Source organism: Ovis canadensis, chromosome 7, assembly GCF_042477335.2.
Source record: "Ovis canadensis isolate MfBH-ARS-UI-01 breed Bighorn chromosome 7, ARS-UI_OviCan_v2, whole genome shotgun sequence".
Taxonomy (NCBI): domain Eukaryota; kingdom Metazoa; phylum Chordata; class Mammalia; order Artiodactyla; family Bovidae; genus Ovis; species Ovis canadensis.
The window spans coordinates 37,807,162-37,824,568 of record NC_091251.1 but is presented as its reverse complement, the minus strand read 5'-3'; the positions used below and the strand labels follow the sequence as shown (position 1 = coordinate 37,824,568).

The 17,407-nt window shown below is 38.2% G+C and overlaps 1 pseudogene; it reads right to left on the bottom strand.

Moving 5' to 3' along the window:
- Positions 1-11,780: 11,780 nt before the first annotated feature.
- Positions 11,781-12,705, bottom strand: LOC138444056 (olfactory receptor 4K15-like; annotated as a pseudogene).
- Positions 12,706-17,407: the final 4,702 nt, after the last annotated feature.

The window sequence follows — 17,407 nt, the reverse complement described above, 5'->3', positions numbered from 1 at the left end:
GGATCCAGGCTGCAGACTTGCTCTGAAACAATCCTGAAGAAGGGGAATCGGAGGAATCAGAATTACAAACTATAACACTTTTATTGTAAAGGATTCTGAAATACCAGATATCATGCATATTTGCTGAATGAAAAATTTTGAAGAGACCATGATAATATATCTGAAGAGTCAGAAGGAGCTTATGAGAATGTCCAAATAATTTTACCAGCCTCATTAGAACCCCTTGAGTTTTGGGATAGTCTTAATAATCTTTCACACAGTAGTAAACAAGCTCATTCATGATCTAACTTATCGTGATCACAATGTAAACAAAACTTTACTACTATTGCAGGAATAATAACAATTTAAACAGTTCCTACTAAGGAGATACTGTTGAATATATATTTTCCAGGTCTATAGTTGCAACCTAGACTGTCAATTGCTTTTTTGTATAATTTCTTAAAATGCATATTATAACTTTATTTTAATTATCTAAAACTCATCTTTGCTTAATAATTTAAAAACAGAGCCTAAATTTTCCATTATGCTTGCTTATCAAAATTAAATTTAGAGTAATTTATGATCCCCTTGCTTAGTGTTCTCCATGATATTATTAAGACCTCTTCATAATTAAAAACTAATTGTTTCAGCATAGAGAAATAAAAATAATTGAGTTATAAATGTCCCATGCTCCTTTAAATATGTTTTATTTGGAATCAGAATAATCCTGAGAATTATTTCAAACTTACATCTCATTTCTTCCCTGTAGTAATATAGCCTTACTGTATAAATCCAATTCCTTTGAACTGAAAAAAAAACTTTCAGGAAGCTCTATTTATAGCTGTATTTGTTCTCACAATTAACCATTGAACACAGTTATAATAATGAACCTTAGAGTGAGAAGTGATCTTACCCCCATGTAGGATCATATATGTGTTCAACTGCCTATTTCATACAAGAAGCTAAAGTCTCACTCTGTCCCTGGGATACCATCCTAGATTCTCAATCCCACCCTCCCTAGCTTTATTGTGTAATAACTGATGAGTAACACATATTTAAGGTATACAGTGTGATATTTTGGTGCATGTATACACAGTGAAATTATTACCACAATCAAGCTAATATTAACATATCCATTATCCCACATAGTTATCTTTTCATTCATGAAACAATTAAAATCTAGTCTCTCAGCAAATGTTAAATATATAATACATTACTTAGATCTCCAGAATTTATTCATCCTACATATCTGAAACTCTATACTTTTTGATCAGTTTTCATTTAGATCCAGATGCAATTACAATCCACACAGGGAAGCCCTCAATGAGAAAATCATTTCCTATATTTTTACTGGAAGAATGTTCACAGAAACATGTCAACTTATCCACGTTTTATATACACATTACTATAGACTTCTGGAGTCAAACTATTAAAAGAATCCATCTTAAAATATTAAAAATTAAATGAATGTATTAGTGACAACAGTGTTTATAACAGTGTTTATAACAACAGTGTTTATAACAGTATTTACATAACTGACAGTATTCTGAAATATAGAATACATTATTTTATTACCTTTTCCATGTGGACTCGCTTTCTTTCTGTTTCCCCATCTCTAAAGTTGTTCCTCAAGTTGTTCCTCAAGTTGTTGCTCAAGTTTATGAACTTATTACATAAAATGATGAACTCTACCTAGTGAAAATGTTTATTGTATGAACACAGTGTGTATAAAGGGGTTCCCAGGTGCTGGTGGTGAAGAACCTGCCTGCCAATGCATGAGACATGAGACGTGGGTTTGCTCCTTGGGTCAGGAAGATCCCCTGGAGGACTGAGTAATATTCCATTATATGGGCTTCCCCGGTGGCTACTGGTAAAGAACCCCCCTGCCAATGCAGGAGATGTAGGCTCAGTCCCTGGGTGGGGAAGATACCCTGGAGAAGGAAATCGCAACCCGGTCCAATATTCTTGCTTGGGAAATCCCATGGACAGAGGAGCCTGGCGTCCTATGATCCATAGGGTCACAAAGAGCTGGACTTGATGGAGCAGCTGAGCACACAGCACAATGTGTATAAATTGAGAGAATGAGGTACATTTCTGGCTCACAACTCTTCTCCTCAATTCAACCGTTTCTCCCTTTCAGGATTTTTCATCGTGTAACTGTCGCTATCATTCTTCCAGGTTGTAAACCTTACTTTTTCCTCACTCTTCCACTTGTAACATCTCATTACTCCTTAAAGTGAAAAAATTAATAAATTTTAAATTATTTACCATGACAACCAAGTAACATGGTTTTATCTGGTTTTATCTGCACCGTTCTCCAGCAAAGACACACTCAATCATTTACTAAGCTGGTAAACACTCCCTATTCATTTTTTCCTATCTTTCACAAATAGATGGTCTATTCCAATGCAAGTGCCATCTCCTCAAAAAGTCTTCACAGAGCTTAAGCTGAAATTTCTTACCTCCTAATTTTGTTGAGGTGCTTTACTTAGATGTATATTATGTGCTCTTTTAAGGTAAGAGTTTGTGGGTAGCTAACATTTCTCTACCACACGGAGAGATGCTTGAATACTTGTACATCTTATGTACAACTCAGAGGATATAGTACGGATACTTTGCGTGGAATAGATTTTCCATAAATGCACTTAGTGCTAACTGAAATATATTTCACCTCATATCTATCATAGAGAAGGCAATGGCACCCCACTCCAGTACTCTTGCCTGGAAAATCCCATGGGTGGAGGAGCCTGGTGGGCTGCAGTCCATGGGGTCGCTGAGAGTTGGACATGACTCAGTGACTTCGCTTTCACTTTTCACTTTCATGCACTGGAGAAGGAAATGGCAACCCACTCCAGTGTTCTTGCCTGGAGAATAAGAATCCCAGGGACGGCAGAGCCTGGTGGGCTGCCGTCTATGGAATCGCACAGAGTCAGACACGACTGCAGTGACTTAGCAGCAGCAGCATATCTATCATTTTACATAGTATTTCTATCTTCTAATCTTCCTGTGCACAGAGGCCTTCCCAGTAAATTGTCTACAAACCATAAACTGCCTACATAAACTTCATCTCCACATGGAACAAAAATATTTGATCTCATTAATAATACAAGCTCATATTTGAGTCATTAAAACCAGTGCCCATAACCAAACCAACAAATTCAAAGGGAATAAAATAATCCCTTTGAATTGCAGCATAGAGAAAATTACTAATTTTTTGTATTGGAAACAAACAACTGTCTGTTTACCAAGCTTTTAAAAAGTGATAAAAAATAATGAGAATCTTAATAAGAAATTTGCACTGTATTTCTATAGGTTTAAATAAATCTTGTCTGATCCACTTTTACAGAGTGTAAAGTAAATCACTGAGGCAAAGATATACAACTACAAAACTATAAGCTTAATTTGGTATTAAAATTTCCATGATTTTTTTAATAGTTTTACATCATAGGCCTGTATCCACAAAGAAATATATAGCCTTGATTTTCATGTTTATTTATTCAGGTACTAGGTAAGCATAGCATAAAGGATTTTTTTAAATACAATTGGAGTTTGTCATGATCTGACTAAGAATACTTCACCTTCTTACATAATTTCTCACAAATTCTTCCAAACCTGCTAAAATACACGAACATTCTCATCTTGACTCATTTTCTTTTACTTCTAATACATTTTCCTCCCATCTGTGGATTATCTTTGAGACACAATGTAATAATGCAATACGTACCTGGATACAATCTATTTTTAATGTACATTTTTGTTAGGTATAACCTACCTGATATAAGACATGTCAGAATGTAAATTGAACTCTTCAGTTTCCTATTGTGGGATTAACTTTTTCCACCTAGTTATACTTATAGATGCCTTTTTCTCCTGTCAGATTGGAATAGTGCACGGTTTTATCTAAGTAACCAACTGAAGCTTTGGAGACTTAGCAATAGATAGCAAAGATTCATCTTCCAATGGGTATTGTTAATACTTTCTACTACATATTCCCTTTGGAACAAAGTAAATAGCATCCCACATTGCTGACAATTACAATGAGGGCCATAAAATCATAGGAGAAAAAGGGACGGTCTTTCAGCCCTTGGGCAGTATACAGAGGAAAGGACAAAGAATAAGAACTTAAAGGAGGTAGATTCTTGTTCCCAATTCTGTTAATAACTAAGAATACGTTATTAGGTAAATCATTTAACTCCGAGCCTCAGTTTCAGTTCAGTTCAGTTCAGTCACTCAGTCATGTCCGACTCTTTGCGACCCCATAAATCGCAGCACGCCAGGCCTCCCTGTCCATCACCAACTCCCGGAGTTCACTCAGACTCACGCCCATCAAGTCAGTGATGCCATCCAGCCATCTCATCCTCTGTCGTCCCCTTCTCTCCTGCCCCCAATCCCTCCCGGCATCAGAGTCTTTTCCAATGAGTCAACTCTTCGCATGAAGTGGCCAAAGTACTGGAGTTTCAGCTTTAGCATCATTCCTTCCAAAGAAATCCCAGGGCTGATCTCCTTCAGAATGGACTGGTTGGATCTCCTTGCAGTCCAAGGGACTCTCAAGAGTCTTCTCCAATACCACAGCTCAGAAGCATCAATTCTTCAGCGCTCAGCCTTCTTCACAGTCCAGCTCTCACATCCATACGCGACCACAGGAAAAACCATAGCCTTAACTGCTGCTGCTGCTGCTAAGTCGCTTCAGTTGTGACTCTGTGCGACCCCATAGACGGCAGCCGTCCCTAGGATTCTCCAGGCAAGAACACTGGAGTGGGTTGCCATTTCCTTCTCCAATGCATGAAAGTGAAAAGTGAAAGCGAAGTCACTGAGTAATGTCCAACTCTCAGCGACCCCATGGACTGCAGCCTACCACGCTCTTCCATCCATGGGATTTTCCAGGCAAGAGTACTGGAGTGGGGTGCCATTGCCTTTTCCCATAGCCTTGACTAGGCGGACCTTAGTCGGAGACAGACCTTAGTTGGCAAAGTAATGTCTCTGCTTTTGAATATGCTGTCTAGGTTGGTCATAACTTTTCTTCCAAGGAGTAAGCGTCTTTTAATTTCATGGCTGCAGTCACCATCTGCAGTGATTTTGGAGTCCCAAAAAATGAAGTCTGACACTGTTTCCACTGTTTCCCCATCTATTTCCCATGAAATGATGGGACCGGATGCCATGATCTTCGTTTTCTCAATGTTGAGCTTTAAGCCAACTTTTTCACTCTCCTCTTTCACTTTCATCAAGAGGCTTTTTAGTTCTTCTTCACTTTCTGCCATAAGGGTGGTGTCATCTGCATATCTGAGGTTATTGATATTTCTCCCAGCAATCTTGATTCCAGCTTGTGTTTCTTCCAGTCCAGTGTTTCTCATGATGTATTCTGCATATAAGTTAAATAAGCAGGGTGACAATATACAGCCTTGACGTACTCCTTTTCCTATTTGGAACCAGTCTGTTGTTCCATGTCCAGTTCTAACTGTTGCTTCCTGACCTGCATACAGATTTCTCAAGAGGCAGGTCAGGTGGTCTGGTATTCCCATCTCTTTCAGAATTTTCCACAGTTTCTTGTGATCCACACAGTCAAAGGCTTTGGCATAGTCAATAAAGCAGACATAGATGTTTTTCTGGAACTCTCTTGCTTAGTATACTCAAAGGGAACTGTTAAATGTCTTTGTATAGTGTTTAATTTTGCCATATTTTAATGTTTTGCTATATTTCCTTCATTTTTATTAATAATAAAGCTTGAAAAGTATCAAAATATGCCACTCTGAAATATGCCACTTTGGCTTAAGAATCATTTTAATCTCAGAAAATTGAGAAGAAGCAGCTATAAGCAAAGCTCTCTGACCTCCCTATCTGCCTAAAACCAGGACATACATTTGTATGGGTGTTCCCTTCTCCTTTCTACCAGGAATGTCAGAGGTTAATCAGAGACAACTCTAGATCCTTACCAGCTGAGATGACTCCAAGGAATCTACATAACAAACCTCACTAACCTTATTTAAACTGGTCTGTTTAGCTCGCTTCTTTATAAATTGCTTTGACAGGTACCTGTTATACATTTCATTTGAGGAAAGACTTGAAGGAATTGGAATCATAAATATGTACATTCCTTGTTGGATGGATTTCCACATATTTTCCACAAATTTAGCCTCTGTTTATCCTTAGCTTGAAGGAAGATCAGTCTTCTCTTTATTTTGCACCCTCACTGTACTTGGCTTTTAACTCTTCAGAGAACCCAACCTCACTAGCTGCCTACATGCCTGGAGAGATAATTGAACTTAGGGGCTAGCCAGCCATATTCTTTTGGGTAAAACACAATTCCTGAATCTCAGTTTCTCCATTTGTATGTGGGAATTATGATGAATCACTGGGCCTCATTCTCTACCTATAATCTAGTGCCCTTTTCTTCTAATGTTAGTAAAATAAAAGCACAATAAAAATCATGTGATGAGCATGACATCTTTGATGATAAAAGAGACACAACCCACATTTTTTTTGGCAGAGAGAGAAAAAAAAATGAAGACGGAGGAACAATGCCTTCTCAGGTCCAGTGTGGGTAGAAGTCCAGTTTCTCAACACCTAAGGATAAGTGAGGAGCTTCTAGTCATTGCTGGTTGGGAGAGAGTTCTGGCTCCTCCTGAGGCCTCCTTCAATACTACCTGGCTGGGAGGAACTGGAGGCTGATGCTGCTACCCACTTACACCAAGGGAGGAGGAACTGATTATAGTCTGACAAAGATAGGAGCTCTGGCTCCCTACATGCCCTCCTCTGACACCATCTCAGGAGGTAGGAGGATTTGGGTACATTTTTACAGTTTGGCTAGGAATAGCAGTCTAAGCTATCCATTGGCCTTTGCTAGTGTGAAGTGGGATGAAAAATTTTTTGGTATGGTATTTGCCTGGAGGAGAGAAATTATAGTGGAAGTTTTCTGTCTTGCCAGCTGCCTTCTTCTTGGTTCTTCAGCTTGAGAGAACAAGATTTTGTTAGGATTTTTTTTTTTTTTTGTCTTTTCTCATTAGAGTTTTTGAGTTGTTAGCTTTTTAAGTTATATTATGTCATTCCTTGCGTCCCTATCCAGTCTCCCTTCTTATAATGTTTGTTTAATAGATTATGTCCACTATTATAATTGTATTTAGCAGGAGGAATATGGAAAATTATGTCTACTCTTTTTACCCTAAGCAGAAGTTACCTGCTTTTACTTTATGATGGTAATATTTTCTCCTTTTTATTTGCTATATATATTTAGTCATTTTGAACATATTTCTTATATATCTAATAGATTTACTACTGATTTGAGGGGGAAACAGGAGGTTAATCTATTTTGTCCTGAACTGTAGCACACCAGGCCTCCCTGTCCATCACCAACTCCCGGAGTCTACCCAAACCCATGTCCATTGAGTCGGTGATGCTGTCCAACCATCTCATCCTCTGTCGTCCCCTTCTCCTCCTGCTCTCAACCTTTCCCAGCATCAGGATCTTTTCCAATGAGTCAGCTCTTTGCATCAGGTGGCCAAAGTATTGGAGTTTCAGCTTCAACATCAGTCCTTCCAATGAACACCCAGGACTGATCTCATTTAGGATGGACTGATTGGATCTCCTTGCAGTCCAACGGACTCTCAAGAGTCTTCTCCAACATCACAGTCCAAAAGCATCAGTTCTTCTGTGCTCAGCAGCAGGACTTCGTGTGTCTAAATCCATGTGATCCTTCAGAGACATTTTTGTTTTCGCTTTTCCAAAGGCCACCCAAACTTCATTGTCCCTTTGAGTTCTCAACACTGAGTACTGTGTTGTGCTCAGTTGTGTCCGACTCTTTGCCACCCCATGAACAGTACCCACCAGGCTCCCCTGTCCATGGGATTCTTCAGGAAGAATACTGGAAGAGGTTGCCACTTCGTCCTCCAGGGGATCTTCCTGACCCAGGGATTGAACTCACGTCTCCTGCATGTCCTGCATTGGCAGGCAGATTCTTCACCACTGCCCACCGTGGAAGCCCCTGAGTTCTCAATATCATATGCGATTACATCAAGTAATTTTGTTCAAAATATACACAGCATATAAATTCAAACTCTAAACTTATATGCGGGTAATCCCACCATTGTAATTTCCAAGAGGAAGTGTTTTTATATCCATAAGTTCGGAGTGAAGACAGATATTTTGGTCTTTTCCTTGTGCTACTTAGTTTTCTCTGCTAGTCCATACTTTCACTGAAGTTCCCAGACCCAAACAGTCCTGCACAAACAAAATTTACCCCTGGTAGCCAAGCACTGCCCATCATTTTCATGACCTACAGCCACTTTCTATCAACTTCCCCCCTCCCAAACTTCCACCATTTCAGATACCATGATGTCCTTCATTTCTGTTAAATAATACCAAAAACTCAAAAGTATTTTTATCATTTTTTTAAGTTTCAATAGTGTTGCCAATAGAGGTATAAGCTTGGTTTTCTAATCGATAGATATTTTGCAAGGATGGAATGAGATGATATATAAAAACACAACTGATAAACTTTATGTGATCATTGAATGTGCGTTTTGCTTTATCATTCCCATTGTTGTATGACCCAGTCCTATATTAGGTTATTATCTTTTAAGTCTATGTTTCACAGAAGAATCAACAAAATCTTACAGAATGGTAAAATTATGGAGAAAAAAATGAGTCTCACACTGTTTAAAATATAATTGGCACTGAATCCTATTCCATACAACTATTTCTTCTATATGCTGCTGCTGCTGCTAAGTCGCTTCAATCGTGTCCGACTCTGTGCGACCCCATAGACAGCAGCCCACCAGGCTCCCCCGTCCCTGGGATTCTCCAGGCAAGAACATTTGGAGTGTGTTGCCATTTCCTTCTCCAACGCATGAAAGTGAAAAGTGAAAGTGAAGTTGCTCAGTCGTGTCCAACTCTTAGCGACCCCATGGACTGCAGCCCACCAGGCTCCTCTGTCCATGGGATTTTCCAGGCAAGAGGACTGGAGTGGGGTGCCTTCTCCTATTTCTTCTATATATGCTATATCAAAAGCATAATTTGCTTTGGGCATGGACTTCCTTTCAAAGACTAGAAGTCAGAAGTTAAAGTTACTTGACTCATTTCTTCTTCTTGCCAATTATGAGTATGTTCAACTAAATTAATTTGTATGACACTTACTCTCAGTTTTCTAATTGGTGAAAGACGGTTACACTATAAATAAGAATTGAACATTAAGTTTGAAAAAGTTAAAATTTTTGAAAATTCAAAATAATGATTTTATACTTTGAAAGAGCCTTAAAATATTATGTTTTATTGGTCAACATAAATTAGAGTGCACAGCATGGAGATAGGGAGGAGAATATATAGAGCAAATCACACATTTAACACTATTAGAAAAAATCCTCTCATTTTATATGGAGAGGTGTCTATTTTTTTATGTACTCTTTGAATCGCCAACTTTAAGTGTCTGAACTTTGATTTAATACACTGAAATATGTAAACATTGCTTGAGAAGTCACATTTTAGTATTTGTAACATTGTTAAAGCAAGTATGCAAATCTATTTGGTTTCTGAGTTCAGATGAGTTCTGCATCATAACCTATGTGCTCTTTTGATCTCTAAATTTGGTTAGTGTGCAATGAGACTTTAGATTGCAAGAAATAATCTGCCAATATACAAAAAATTATCTCAGTGTAATTAGCTCCTTACTTCAGATTAAAATAGCTTGAATAGCAAGGAATACAGTTGTTTGTGTTTATATACATGTACGAAGACAGAAGAGACAGGGAATGAGGTCTGCAATCAGAAGGACTTGTTCTGTCAACTAAAATGGTAAGAACTGTGCCAATTTTTCCTCATCTGTAAAATTTATGACAATAATGATATCAGATAAGATGATGGCTGGAAAATAACTGTAAATTAATTACTATCCTAAAACTTGAAAATATGATTTACATATTATACATAATTTTAGTATTTTGTACATCTCCATATTTACCAAGGAGATTGGAAGAAGCATGAATTTGATCACTTTTTTTAAGGAAAAGAAGACTTTTATTGACGTATAGTTGATTTACAATATTAGTTTCAGGAGTACAGCATACTGATTCAGTATTTTTACAGTTTATATTCCATTAGAAGTTATTATAAGATAATGACTATAATACTCTGTGCTATACAATGTATCCCTGTTGCGTATCTATTTTATACACAGTCATTTGTGCATTTTTGGCTTCCCTGGTGGCTCAGACAGTAAAATGTCTGCCTGCAATGCCAGAGACCTGGGTTCAATCCCTGGGTTGGGAAGATACCCTGGAGAAGGAAATGGCAACCCACTCTAGTACTCTTTTCTGGAAAATGTCATGGATGGAGGAGCCTGGTAGGCTACAGTCCATGGGGTTGCAAAGAGTCGGACACGACTGAGCAACTTCACTTTCAATTTCACACAGTCATTTGTATCTCTTAATTCCAGACCCCTAACAGGCCCCTCTTCCATTTGTCCTTCCCGCGGGTAATCACTAGTTTGCTTTCTATATCTGTGAGTGTGTTTCTGTTTTACTGTATGCCTTCATTTGTATTATTTGTTTTAAGTAATGCACATAAGTGATATCATAGTGTATTTGTTTTTCTCTAACTTATTTTACTAAATGTAATATTTTCTAGATCCATCCACATTGCTGCAAGTGGTAGAATTTCATTCTTTTATATGGCTGAGTAATATTCCATTGTTATATATGCATGTGTGTGTGTGTGTATCTCACATCTTTTTAATCCATTTGTCTGTTGACAAACAGTTGGGTTACTTCCGATAATGGCTATTTTAAACAGGGCTACTATGAATATCAAGGTGTGTATATCTTTTTGAATTAGTGCTTTCATTTTTTCCAGATGTGTGTGTGTATGTGTATACACTTAGATGTGGAATTGTTAAATCATATGGCAGTTCTATCTTTAGTTTTTTTAACACTGTTTTTTACTGCACCAATTTACATTTCCACCAATAATCTACGAGAAAAAAAAGACTTAGAAAAAGAGGACTTTTAATATTATTGTTGATCTCCATAGTAAGTTGCCTCGAAATATGCCTCAATGACATACTGATTATTAAAGTTACTATATTGATTCTTAAAGTTACTTAAGAAATGACCAGCGCAAGAAGGACATTCTGGCTGACCCACATTTCTGTCTGCCGAAACTAGGAAATCTCTTATATGAGGGGTTGCACCCTCTGTATCTGGAGGTAGAAGGGCACCCTTATCACCAAAGATGGAGTTGGGCCAAGAAGCCTATAGAACAAACCTGTTACTTCTTTAATTTACTATCCCAAGTGCAAACTTTGCTTAGATTCTTCACTAATTGGGCACCCAAATCATAAGTTTCTTTGTCCTGTCAATTCCTCACAAATTTATTGTTTTTTGTGTTTGTTTGTTTTTTTGTCTAAAGTCTATAAAATCTGCCTGCTTTGGCCTCTTATTAGGTTTCATTTCTGTGAGAGCTTCTTGTGGATGAATTAAAATGTGTTTCTTTTTCTCCTGTTAATCTGCTTTGTGTCAATTTTATTACTAGTTTATGCACAAGACCTCACAAGGGGTAAAAGGAAAAATACACCCTTTCCCAACACTATAAATAATTTTGCCATGAAATTTAAAAAATTATTTCACAAGTAAAAGACAGGGTGTCTTATTCTTCTGTTATCTAAGATGGCTAGTTTGCTGTTCTATAAGCAAAAGATATGAAAAGGAAGAAATTCGTTCTATGGTATTTGAGACATAACAGTAATTCACAGAAGAAGGTACACTAACCTGGCTATAATTATGGGCCGCTGTTTGCCACAAAGGAGAACTGGAAGACCATTAGGAACGCACCTGTCGGTGCCTTAGTTTTTGCATTGCTGATATTACCTCCTTATTTCTCAAGTATAGATCAAGGGGTTTAAAAGATGAGTAAAAACTATATAAAATATTGAGAGAAACTTATCCACTGGGAGACTGCTAATAGGCCAGGCATAAATGAAGATGCAGAGCCCAAAGAAGAGGGTTACTACGGCTATGTGGGCAGTCAGGGAGGCCCTTGCCTTGGCCATGCCCGCTGAGGAACGCTGCCGCACAGTGACCAGGATGACCGTGTAGGAGACCAGCAAGAGCACAAAGGAGCACATGGCCATTAGACTGCTGTCTGAAAGCATCAGGACCTCAAGAGTGAAGGTGTCTGTGCAGGCAAGTTTGATCACCAGGGGAAGGTAGCAGAAAAAACTGTGCACTCTGTTGAGGCCACAGAATGGGAGGTGTACTGTGAAGACCAACTGACTTACTGAGTGCAGAGCCCTGGTGAGCCAGGAGCCCACCACGAGGCTTATGCACTTGCACACATTTATGATGGTGGCATAATGCAGGGGCGACATTTGGCCACGTATCTATCATATGCCATGGCCACAAGAAGCACCATCTCACCACCAGCCAAGGTGTGCAGGAAGAATATCTGGGCCATGCAGCCTTCAGAGGAGATGGTCTTGTGCTCCACGAGGAAGTCAACAATCATTTTGGGGGTAGCAAAGGTGGACAGACACACATCAGTGAACGAGAGGTTACTGAGTAGAAAGTGCATGGGTGTGTGTAGGGAAGGTTCAGAGAAGACTGTGAGCACTATGAGGAGGTTCCCCAGCACAACAGATAAATAGAAAAGTGTAAAAAATGCAAAATAGAAAAGTTGTAGCTCTCAAGAACCTGAAAGACTGTGCAGTACAAATTCAGTCACTCCTGAATTATTTTCTTGGTCCATGGTTTCAAATTGCTGAAACTGGATCGGGAATGTTCCTGTAAAGTGAAATAGAAATGCATAGGATTGGGAGAGAAAATGAGCAAGGCCAAGCTTGGTGTCAAATCCCTCTCAACATACTTACTTCCTTATTAGCACATAAAATACGTGTTGTATACAATCATTTATTTTTTAATGACTGGATAACTTGGTTTTTGTCTCTGCATCCGAGCATGATAGTTTATTCTAAGAATAGTTTACCAATCATCACAATTGCTGAAACAGGAAAGAAACTCTAGACTCATACTGACAGCTTTCAAAGAATTGTCTTATAATTTCTAGCAATATGAACTTGGGTATATTAATTAAACTCTCTGGGTTTGCAACTGTAAACTGGAGAAAATGATAATATATGACTCATAGGATTTTTGTAAAGATTAAAAGAATTACAAGTGTCTCTTGCTTATTGAAAGTTTGCTTTATAGAAAAAGACTTATATTATTGCCTGTTTTGGTAACTTAAATTTGAAGAAGACTTTTGCTTTTATAAAAGAAGGAGAAAAGCCAAAATAGTGTTTGGCGTTTGTTTTACAGTGAGTTGTTATAGAGGCTTCAGGATCCGTGAATAGCAAGAAGTGGCACTGCCAAGCTTCTTCCTAGGACTACACTTAGGTTCTTAGCATCTGGCCACCATACCTGTGAACTGTATCTGTGAGCATCTGTGTTTTATCTCAGGTCATTTGTGCGTCACTAGCAAGTTATGTCTTCAGGTAATTACTGCTTCACTTTATAACATTTTTGCTTGCAAATGTTTCACTGATATGCCCTATTTTAGATTGTAGGGAATATCTATAATATAATATTAATAGATAAAACACTTAGTGTTAGCCCAAGTTCATGCACCTGACACACAGAGAGGTCGAACAAACCAAAATATCAGAGTGTGTAGCAGACAAAGCTTTATAGAAGGGCCATGAAAGGAGACGGGGGACTCAAGCCCAAAAATGTAGGCATTTTTAAAAGCCAAATGAGGGAGAAGGCCCACGAGGTTTGTGATCATCCATCTCACGAGCAATCCTCTGATTGGCTGATGGCAAGGTAACAGGGCAGTGTTATAGGGGTTAACAGTATCGGTCCTTAGGCTCCAGCAGGCCTGGGGCTATGTGCTCCTGGTCATCAAGTACTTAACATCTTCCACTGGATAAAACAACTCAGGAAATGTGCATCAAATACTATTATCTAGGTACTTCAGAGAGTAGCTAAAGCAGAGGCTGTGGGGGAAGGCCTGTTGGGGAAGGCCTCATAAGGTCCACTTCTGTTAAACTTATAACAATACTTGGCCCATAAAAGATATTCAGTAGTTGTTAGGTGCAATGCCTTTGTTCCATCTATGATAAAATATTTGCATGTGTTAATTAATGCAGTACTTAAATATCAAAGTATGATATTTGATATCATCCCACTTAAAAGAATGGCTATTCCATGCACTTTAGTGGCACCTCTTTACACAGACCATTTTTCACCTTAGGCAAAATAATCAAAATAGTAAAGTCTATCTTTGGAGAACTCCATGGACAGAGGAGCCTGGTGGGCTACAGTCTCTGTAATCACAAAGAGTCACACACAAATGAGCGACTATCACTACACTTAGCTCCTCTGTCTCTACTTTCCTTTGTCCACCAACTCAGTGGCTCTTTCCCCTTTTGACTGCTCCAACTTAAGAATTCAAGGTCATCATACCTAGTAAAACCTGCAGTCAGACAAGATAGGACTCTTAACTGTCCACACCTCTGCTTTTTAATCTGAAATTAAGGAAACTTTTTAGAGCAGTCTGAGACCCATGTACTAAAATCATCTGTATACAAAACTCTTGCTAGTGTTATATACACAGAAAAGCTTATAAAGGTCTACCCTGAAGTGTTAATGGTGGTTATCTCTGAGTGAAAGAATGCAATAAATTTATTGCTTACACATTTCTATGTTTGCTGAAGTTTTTTTTTTGTTGTTGTTGTTGCTCTGCAATAAGTATATATTATCTTTCCAATCAGAAAAAACAGTAAACCACTTTTTAATTAACAAGATTCTAATTTTTAATTTAGAAAAGTCAAGTAAGGAATAAGAATAAAAATTATCTATAATGAGAACACAGAGATAACTGTATATATAAAAGGTATACCATTGTATACACAGTACATATTGTTTTAAACCTACCACTTAACATTATATAATAAATATCTCCCAGGTCAATATAGTAATTTTATACCACTTTTTAAATATATTTGTTGTATTTTATTATATGGACATTTTGAATTTTCTATATTATTAATGTGTAATAACCTTGCTTTTATTTAGCTGTAACTGAAGAGAAAACGTTAAAATTTTACATAACTTCCTGCTCCTCTGCCTCTGTAATTCAGCTTGCTCCTTGCAAAGTCCAGATCACCACGTAGGTCTCAGAAAGTGGGGACTCGCAATACTAGGAACTGGAGCTTATCTCACTCACCTTTGTCCTGTTCTTTGCAGTTGCCCAGCTCCCGCAAACCGGCAAACCCACTTAATCATGCCTGTCCACGTATAAAAACTCTGTAATTCCTTTGTTCGGGGCTCAGAGCTTAGCGTGTTAACTCCTCTGGGCCCACCAGAGTAATAAACCTGAGTTCTCCAACTCTCCAAGTGTGGTGTTTGGTTTCTCGAGTACTGGTTTCTGCAACATAATTTTATGATTATATACATTATTTGTTTAAGATATAATTATGCACTCAGAGTTTTTAAATTAACTATACCAAAATTTATCTCACTAAAATGATATATCAGAATGCCTATTCTTCACTTCCTGTTCTCTTGACAAGACAGTGTATTATAGTTTGGTTTTTTAATTTTGCTAATTTGCTACATGAAAAATGCATCTTGGGAATTCCCTGGCAGTCCAGTGGTTAGGACTCCATGCTTTCAGTGCTGTGGGCCTGGGTTCAGTCCCTGGTCAGGAAACTAAGATGCTACAAGCCACACAACACAGCTCCCCACAGAAAAGAAAACGCATCTCACTGATATATGAATGCATTTAATGATTATTAGTGGAGTTAAGCACTAATCCCTGAATTGTCCATTTGTACTTTTTTCACTCCACAATTGCTTTTCCATGTCTTTTGCCCATTTTCTAATGGGCTCTTCATCTTTTTAACAGGTATTTATGAAGACACATATTAATGCATATCTTTTTTACAAATACCCTTTAAATATCACTAAAAGGGTGAGGGAAGGTAAGGAGTGAGATTTTTCAGTATACCTCTGAGATAACTCCATGAAATTTCTTTTCCATCTAGTTAGTCTAATACCAGACTAAGGAACCTTATAAATAAGCTAATCTCTTTTGCATGTTCCTTGTAATAGGAAATATCTTATTCCTCATTTTAACTCCTTAAAATAAGCAAACCTCACTATAAGGACTTTCCAGAGAAAGATAAAAATACCAGAGCTTCCATTGTTCAGAAGATAGTCTAAGATACGTTTTTTATTACCTAAGGGAGGACCTACTTTTGCATTCCAGTTCCCTATAATGAAAAGGACGTCTATTGGGGGTATTAGTTCTAAAAGGTCTTGTAGGTCTTCATAGAACCGTTCAACTGTAGCTTCTTCAGTGTTACTGGTCGGAGCATAGACTTGGATTACTGTGATATTGAATGGTTTGCCTTGGAAACGAACAGAGATCATTCTGTCATTTTTGAGACTGCATCCAAGTACTGAACTTTGGACTCTTTTGTTGACCATGATAGCTACTCCATTTCTTCTGAGGGATTCCTGCCTGCAGTAGTAGATATAATGGTCATCTGAGTTAAATTCACCCATTCCAGTCCATTTTAGTTCGCTGATTCCTAGAATGTTGGTATTAACTCTTGCCATCTCCTGTTTGACCACTTCCAATTTGCCTTGATTCATGGACCTGACATTCAAGGTTCCTAAGCAATATTGCTCTTTACAGCATTGGACCTTGCTTCTATCACCAGTCACATCCACAACTGGGTGTTGTTTTTGCTTTGGCTCCGTCTCTTCATTCTTTCTGGAGTTATTTCTCCACTGATCTCCAGTAGCATATTGGGCACCTACTGACCTGGGGAGTTCATCTTTCAGTGTCCTATCTTTTTGCCTTTTCATACTGTTCATGGGGTTCTCAAGGCAAGACTACTGAAGCAGTTTGCCTTTTCCTTCTCCAGTGGACCACGTTTTGTCAGAATTATCTACCATGACCCGTCCATCTTGGGTGGCCCTACATGGCATGGCTTAGTTTCGTTGAGCTATTTCACATCCTAAAATATGATGCTGTGAAAGTGCTGCACTCACTATGCCAGCAAATTTGGAAAACTCAGCAGTGGCCACAGGACTGGAAAAGGTCAGTTTTCATTCTAATCCCAAAGAAAGACAACCCCAAAGCATGCTCAAACTACTGCACAATTGCACTCATCTCACATGCTGGTAAAGTAATGCTTAAAATTCTCCAAGCCAGGCTTTAGCAATACGTGAACTGTGAATTTCCAGATGTTCAAGTTGGTTTTAGAAAAGGCAGAGGAACCAGAGATCAAATTGCCAACATCCACAGGATCATGGAAAAAGCAAGAGAGTTCCAGAAAAACATCTATTTCTGCTTTATTGACTATGCCAAGCCTTTGACTGTGTGAATCACAATAAACTGTGGAAAATTTTGAAAGAGATAGGAATATCAGACCACCTGA